This window comes from Mercenaria mercenaria, chromosome 19 (genome assembly GCF_021730395.1).
Source record: "Mercenaria mercenaria strain notata chromosome 19, MADL_Memer_1, whole genome shotgun sequence".
Lineage (NCBI taxonomy): Eukaryota > Metazoa > Mollusca > Bivalvia > Venerida > Veneridae > Mercenaria > Mercenaria mercenaria.
The window spans coordinates 23,122,225-23,130,975 of NC_069379.1; positions in this window are offsets into that span (position 1 = coordinate 23,122,225).

Consider the following 8,751-nt stretch of genomic DNA (forward strand, 5'->3'; position numbering starts at 1 on the left):
TGTAAGGAGCAAGTGATTTTGTATTCGGCTCTCGTGGATATTGCACGATCGGATCACACTCGTACTTTCGCGCCTCGTGAGATCCGATCTGGCAAAATACACTCAAGCCGAATAAAGCATCCCAGATCGATGTAACTATAATAATCCTATTATCTTGCATGAATAAAAATATAAGATATGATGTTCATCGGTGAAAGATATTTTGATCTTACATGTAAAACAAACCAATTTTCTTTTTATTTCATGTTTTAACTAAATTTGTTCATTCAGCAAAAAAATGTTTGATATTTTTCACTGTGTGAATACCAGATACATTTTTCTCCAATGTTTCGATAATTCACTGAAAAAAAATGTAATATAAACGTTTAATTTACTCTTCATTAAGTGTATTATTCCGTGTTTATTTCTAGTGCCAATGTTTTACACCGTATCACGAACCCAAGTGGATATATAGAAAAAGACGTGCAAGTATCATAACACAGGAGTTTTAGTGTCGTAGCTAAATAAGGAGTCGAGCTATAGGGTCGCCGCAAATAAAATATAACTTCACTTATATGATACTAGTTACCAAATGCTATAGCTGTAAGCAGATGCCAGTTGAGCATCAAAGACAAAGTTCATTTACACTTTGTAATAAGCCCATGTTGAGCTATTTAGGTAGTAATATATATGAAACACAGTGAAAAATATCAAACATATTTTTTCACTGGTAATAAACTATAAAGTTACAACACGAATTAATTCTGTTATTGTTTTACAAGCAAGAACATGATAAAGGCTTTCACTCTAGAATACCTAATCTTAGATTTTCACGGGTGGCTACGGCACGCGTGAAAGTTCACCCGTCAAAGATATTCCGATTTTGCCCTTAAACAAATAATATTATCCTCAATATACTGGAAGAGAAGACATGATAATATTTACAGTGTTTCAAACATATACATTAATTGTTCTTGATTCAAACTGAAGTTCATATAGTCTGAAGTTATAAACTCGAGGACTTTAAACGCCCCATCTATACATTTGAACAGTTTGATCCAAGAAGATTTTCCTAACGCATATATTTATGACTAGATGTGTGTCTCAGACACTGGTGCACCCACTTCCTTTCACTGTAATAGTTTGTATGTGGTTTTATGACTCTATGTGAAATATTTTAAGATATGTGCAATCCCAGAACAAGAGCGCCAAGGTGGCCCTAGGTCGCTCACCTGAGTGAGAAACACACCATAACAGTGTAAACATGTTTGACATAGTGATTTCATGGAAACAAATATTCTGACCAATTTTCATTAACATTGCATCACAATTGTGTTCTCTTAAGTTTAAACAAGCATTTTCTTCAATTTGACCTAGTGACCTAGTTTTTGAGCTAAGATGACCTACATTTGAATTTGACCTAGATTTGATCAAGGCAATCATTCTGACTAAATTTCATCAACCTCGATTGAAAAATACAGCCTCTATCGCATACAAAACGTTTCTTTGATATATCCTAGCGACCTAGTTTTTGACCCCAGATGACCCATATTCAAACTTGACCTTAATTTTATCAAGGATATCATTCTGACCATATTTCATGAAGATCAATTGAAAAATACAGTCTCTATATCATACACAAGGTTTTACTTTGATTTGACCTAGTGACCTAGTTTTTGACCACAGATGACCCATATTCTAACTTGACCTAGATTTCGTCAAGGCAATTATTCTGACTAAATTTTATGAATATCCAGTGTAAAATGCAGCCCCTATTGCGTACACAATGTTTTTCTTTAATTTGACCGGATGACCTAGTTTTTTACCCTAGATTACCCATATTCAAACTCCACCTAGATTTAATATAGACAAACATTCTGATTAAATTTTCAAACTTGGCCTAGATTTCACCAAGGTGATCATTCTGACAAAATTTCATGAAGATCAGTTGAAAATTACAGCTTCTATCGCATACACAAGGTTTTTCTTTGATTTGACATAGTGACCTAGTTTTTGATCCCAAATGACACATTTTCAAACTCGGCCTAGATTTCATCAAGGTAATCATTCTGACCAAAATTCATGAAGATCAGTTGAAAAATACAGCCTCAATCGCATACATAAGCTAAATGTTGACGGACGACAGACAGACGACAGACGGACGACAGACAGACAGACAACGGACGCCGGACATCGAGCGATCAGAAAAACTCACCTGAGCAGCATTGCTCAGGTGAGCTAAAAACACAATGTGTACAACTTCACATGTTATGTAACAATCCTCTAACGTTTTATGACTCTAGGTCAAATACATTTCGAGATACATTGGACACGTTTTTTGCCCTTAATGCATATTTTTGACTGAGTCAAGGGCCATAACTCTGGAATTACACAGTGAAATAAATAGAAAAAAAATCAGAAAGAAAACTTAGGTACACTAATTCACAATACTGGATATTGTTCCTACATGGTTTTATGACGGTACGCGAAATAGTGTTTTAGATAACAACAGCAAGCTTGTCAGCAAGTTTTAGCAACACAAGCTTGTCAGCACTTCTTGTGTATTTTTCATTAGGTCAAGGATCATTGCTCTGGTCTGTGAGTGAAATCTAAACTGGAACACCAGGCGCAAAATTTAACATGCTATATAACGCTACATAACAACCCTCTGTTTTATGACTGTAACCAAATTATTTTTGATACACAAACTTGCATGCCCTGACGTAATCCAGGGCCTTACCTCTTGTCTGACTTATGAAATCCCGAACAAAACCACAGGTTGAGTGAAATTTCTAACAACTAGAATGTGTCTGTAGGACACAGAGTGTGCCCCCACTGGTACATTTGTCACAAATAAGGGGAAATCATTCAAATGATTGCAGTCTTAATGGGGTATAGCCTCAAAAAAATAAATGGATTCATTATTTTATACCATATACTTTTTAAGCTATGAGCATCACAAACAAAAAATCCACTATTTTGGCTATTTCAAGGGCCTTAACTCTGTAATAAACGCTAAAATTCTCAAGAAGAATGCCAAGTGTGCAATGTCACATTATGATAAAGACTCAAGCAAGGTTTCATGAATTTACATTAAATACTTTTTGAGTGAGGCACATAATTAGGTGAAAATGTGCATATTTTGGACTATTTTAGGGGCCATACCTCTGGAAATAGGGGACGGAGCCAGATGAAAAATAGGAGGTGCACAAGTTCATATCATGATAAAGATTCATGCAAGGTTTCATCAATTTATATCAAATACTTTTTTGAGTTAGGCGTGTCACAAGGTGAAAATCTGCATTTTTGACTATTTCAGGGGCCATAACTCTAGAAATAGAGGGCGGACCCAGATGAAAAACAAGAGGTGCGCAAGTTCATATCATGATTAAGCCTCATGCAAAGTTTCATGAATCTATATCAAATACTTTTTGAGTTAGGCGTGTCACAAGGTGAAAACGTGCATTTTTGACTATTTCAGGGGCCATAACTCTAAAAATAGGGGGCGGAGCCAGACGAAAAATAGAAGGTGCGCAAGTTCATATCATGATAAAGACTCATACAAGGTTTCATGAATCTATATCAAATACTTTTTGAGCTAGGCGTGTCACAAGATGAAAATATGCATTTTTGACTATTTCAGGGACCATAACTCTACAATTAGGGGGCGGAGCCAGACGAAAAATAGAAGGTGCGCAAGTTCATATCATGATAAAGACTCATGCAAGGTTTCATGAATTTATATCAAATAATTTTTGAGCTAGGCGTGTCACGAACTTCGGACGGACGCACGGACAAGAGTAAATCTATATGCCCCCACCACTCATGGGGGGCACAAAAACTCAGATCTCTATTTTAGAGATTTTTACACAGGAATGATATTGAAATTATCAGTCTATGATATTGGACATAGGATATAGACTGGCTCTGTTCACTACATTTAATCATAAAAATGTAAAAAAAAAAAGATATATCATAGTCTAGGAGCTAGTCTAATAGTGTCCATAAAGAGAAACTCCTACTTAATTTAGAGAAAAATAAAAGTCAAAACTGATTTGAATGTATATACCGTTGATTTAATGAGTCGTGAAATTTTGAATAAAATGGTTGTTCATGAGTTTGCAATTGACTTCAGCATGTAATAACATTTAATATTTGTAAATGCGCGCTGTGAATTTTGTATAACGTGGAATACAGTACGAGCTACACGTGCGTAGGTGACAATGGTCAAGCTTAAAGTATCACAGAAGAAACCACCTCACTGGATCAGATTTAATGAATAAGTAAAAAAATATTTGAATGTAAGAATGAAACAATTGCCATGTGTTGATGAGGCGGGTTTTATAAGTCATTGAGGGTATATGGTAGAGTTAATTCATCATTGTTGATCACTACAGTTTTCCAACACTACCATATTTTGTGATTAACAAAAGCGGTTGATATCAATTTAAATTGTAAGTGCTTACTACAATTTACACCGGCGTCTTCGCCATGTCCACAGTTGTGGGAACCCCAACCGCCGCGGTTTCCACAATAACTGATATCACTTTCGCTTCCGCTGCACGTCAGATCATCTAATAATATCGTACCGCTTCCACTCCCAAAATGTGCACCACCGTAGGCGTGTGCATAACTTAAAAAATAAGTGTCACATTTAATACTATAAAAGTGCATTCGTTCATTATGCTTTTATAAACGTACGATAATCATACAGAAACAATATCATCATGATAATATACTTTTTGTGAATAAAAAGCCCGACATATATACTCTTTTGTTTGTCTAGGGTATGTATACTTTGCTGTTTCAACAATACAAATCAAGTAGAAAGGCCCCTTTGTGCACAAGAACCCGTCTACAATTATTCTAACCAGACTTGCCCACGTTCATAGACAGACCTGCGCACGTCCAGAATAAATCTTTCTGAACCAAGAGGTCCCGTCAGTGTCTTTAGCAGAGAAATCGGGTAAGCTTGTAGATGCTAATTATAGTAAAAACAAATACAGTGTATCGAATCGGTACCATTGTCTTCATTTTAGTTACCTATGATTAGAGTAGAATGTAGTTACATGTGTATACAGTTACATTTTTTTAGTTTATTAATTACATCGATGGTATAAATTGATGTGAACTTATACTTCGGTCCCAGCTTAAATTATCTAAACGTTCTTCTGATCGTTTATGTTAAACATCTTTTCTTTTTTTATTTGGGTATGGGGGGTTGGTGGGTGGAAGGGGTAACGTCATTATTGTAGCACAGGCACCAACAGAGATAACAACCTTTATTTAAGCATATATTTTCTCATGGGGCATACGAGTTTATCATCGTAAGTACACGTGCAGTTGTATACCAGACGTGTACTGCTCATGATTTTCTTAGTGTCATGATATGCTAACGGTATGTACTTAATAAGTTTATGATGAATAACTAAAGAAAAGCACTTGCAATGTTAAAGTACAATGGTATACTAATCGTATACATACAACAATTTACAATATAGTATACACCGATGGTCAAACTGCTACATTAATTCTTATATACTGCAATAGTTTACTAAACAGTATTATAAGATTGTTTTAGGTTTAGTTCCGGTTTTGTTTTATCAGTTGCAGCGTGCCGTTATGAATTTATGATACAATAACGTGTTTTGAATCGAGAAATATACTATCAGGAACAAATAGGAACTGTCAAGGTACTGATTTTTTATTCCGTTTTTTTTTTTTAAAATAAAAAGGAAATTACTACAAATCTTCTACATACATGTAGTTCGTAATACGTCATTTAAAGCACGAGAGTCATCTTACATCCCGGGATGTAAGATGGATTTTTCCAGCACCGGTAAAAATACCGGAAATCCCCGTCTGGTATGCAAGAATAATTAGTATAGAACTGATATAGAACCAGAGATTGTTGTGTGTGTGTATGTGTGTGTGTGTGTGTTCTTTTTTTTCATGAAAAACGTATGTCTACTGCTACTTTTCATGCAGAAATTGTAAAATATTACAAAGTAAGGCCTGTATCTAAAAATAAATCGCTTAAACATAACATTTCAACGATATAAACAACTATGTTTGGCAGCGCTGACTACGGTGAAGTTTGGTGGAATTCCACCATTTGTATTGAAGAAGTATCACGGACAAAAGAATTTGACAAACCAAGGGTCATGACTCCGCTGAAAATCATTTAATCAGAACAAGACGATAATATGCACAACTATGCTTCGCACTAATTAGTTGTGAGGTCTGGTGAAATTCAACCTAACAAGTAGCTAAAAACACTGTAAAATCAAGGGCCGTAAGTCTGCTGAAAATCACTGAAAATGATCCTGCTGATAATATGTATAACTAGGCTTAGCACTGATATCAAAGATTTGATGGAAATATGCCAGTTAGTTAAGAGAAGTTACCAAACTATCATAACTCCCTTGACAATCACTGAAATCGAACAGGCAAAAAGACTTGGCACTGATCACTCCTGTAAAGTTTTGTTGAAATTCGCCCTATGATATTATAGAAATGACTAAATTGATATATCTTTTGAATGTTTTATTGACACTTTGCAGTGAGGAAGAAAGATCAAAAACCGATCGTTTATTTTATAATAAACAATTAATGCAGACAACATAAATTCATTTATAATTATAAGTGACAATTAATGCACACAACAAAAAGAGCTTCAGTGCAAGCAACAAAAATCTGAGAAAGAAAGGTCTTGAGATAATTTAACAGCAACACTGATTAACATCAAAAGTTATTTTGTCATTATTGATTCACAAGATGTACAAACGATTTATCACAGTATGAAAAGTATTAACTTGCATTTAAGGTATCGACATGCAAAAGGTTTGAAATTTTATCTAAAAAATCTGCTTCCAAGTTGATTAATCAGATTTTGGTTAAGCAATTCGTTTGGACCACTTTAAACCATTGATCATTTACACTTAGTTGTGTTCATTGAGTGCTTAATACACGGTAGGTGTTCGGTAGGGGTATTTTCTCTGGCCGCACAATTTGCCAAAATTCATTAGAAATGCAAATCTGTAGTCAACCAAAATAGACTTTAGAAGATATTACCTTCCTTTGCCTATCTTGGTCAACCAGCATCGTATTGTGTTATGAAACAGATTACTCTTGTATCCAAGTTTACTGATATTGTCGACCAAACCGACACTTCTACAATCACGGTTGTGTAATTTTGAGTTTTGTTACAATTTTGTGTGCCTTCTTAACAATTATTTTATTGTAGTTTTGTATTTCGAATTATTTCATTTTCAATTTTGAATAATAAGCCGGAAGACAATTAATTACTATTATTAATAACTATGAAAGTTTAACTTTTAGTATTCATGTTACAATGTATTTACTTAAAATATGCCTGCTTCTTAGCCAGACCTGATACTATTTCATGCTAACCCTTATACTATCTCATACAGTTGTTGTCTCGGAAAAGACAGCAGAATGGCTGTTCACTGCAGACATTCTATATCACATATATTCGAGGCATCCGAGGGAAACTTGTAAAATTAGAATATCACAAGTTTCTTTTTTATACCCCTCATGATATGTAAGGCAAAACACCACCACTGTTAAGGTGTGAGAATATTTTATTCAACATTTTTCCAACTCTACGGGTGCTCATCTTTTACTCAATCTTCATTCATAACAACACTCATACATTTTCTGTCTTTCCTTTTATATTTTTTCAAACCACAATTCATGAAACCTTATTAAATTACTTAAATATCTAATAATTTCGTAGTTATCTGCATCTCCTGATTTCTGTTTATTTTCTTCAACTGTGGGAACTTCTAAAATTTACTAAAATATCTGAAAACCTTTTACGTTACTCTATCTCTCTCTCCCCTACCCCCCGCCCCCACACACCCTTTTTTAAAACTAATGCAATTACTAAAATATTTCATTATTTCGCGGTTTAATGTATCTCCAAATAATAATATATATTTAAATGATATATGTCTTATGTTTTAGAAATAAGAAATAAATAGCTGTTTAGACAGAAAAATCTAAATCAGCTAAAAATTAAAAAATATCACTGCAACTTTCACCTCCTCCATTTCATCATTTGCCAACACCTCGTCTTCGGCATGTTCTTCCTCCTCCACCTCCTCCTCCATCAGGATAACCATCGCCGCTATCACCCACACAACCATCCGTTTCAGTTTTATTAATAATTATATTATAATTTTTATTGAAATGTAGAGATTATAAATAAAGTAATAATGCAAATTTTCGTTTGCATCATTTTTTGCGGAAACTCGTAAGTTACTACATTCTTTTAACATCAGCTAAAATGATTAAATAAACTCTTCATTCTGCTTCATGTATTGCAAACCAAAACGTTTTCACGAAACAGCCCACATGTGTCCGAATCTGTATCCTGCGTCTGACTGAAGTGTATCTTACAAGGATTCTTCAACCCTTGATCAAAATGAAGAGTTCAGCTTTGTTACCCGGTGAATCGGAAAATTCGTCGGGTTCTCTCCAAGGAAAATAAAATGTCACCGAATAACGCCAGATCATAGACTTCTGTCTTTATTTGAAATAGCATACGGTCATCTACTTATCTGAATTTGATCCGGAGCACAGGGTATCCTTTCATTATCACTTCCAGTTTAAAGAACTTTCTTTTAGAATTTAGAATCACTCCAGCCAATAGGATTTTTCATTACGCTTATAGGTTATTTCTTACACCGTTGTCTGATAAAACCATAGGTCAAATATCTATGTAATTCATTCTTATGTCGCCTGTTT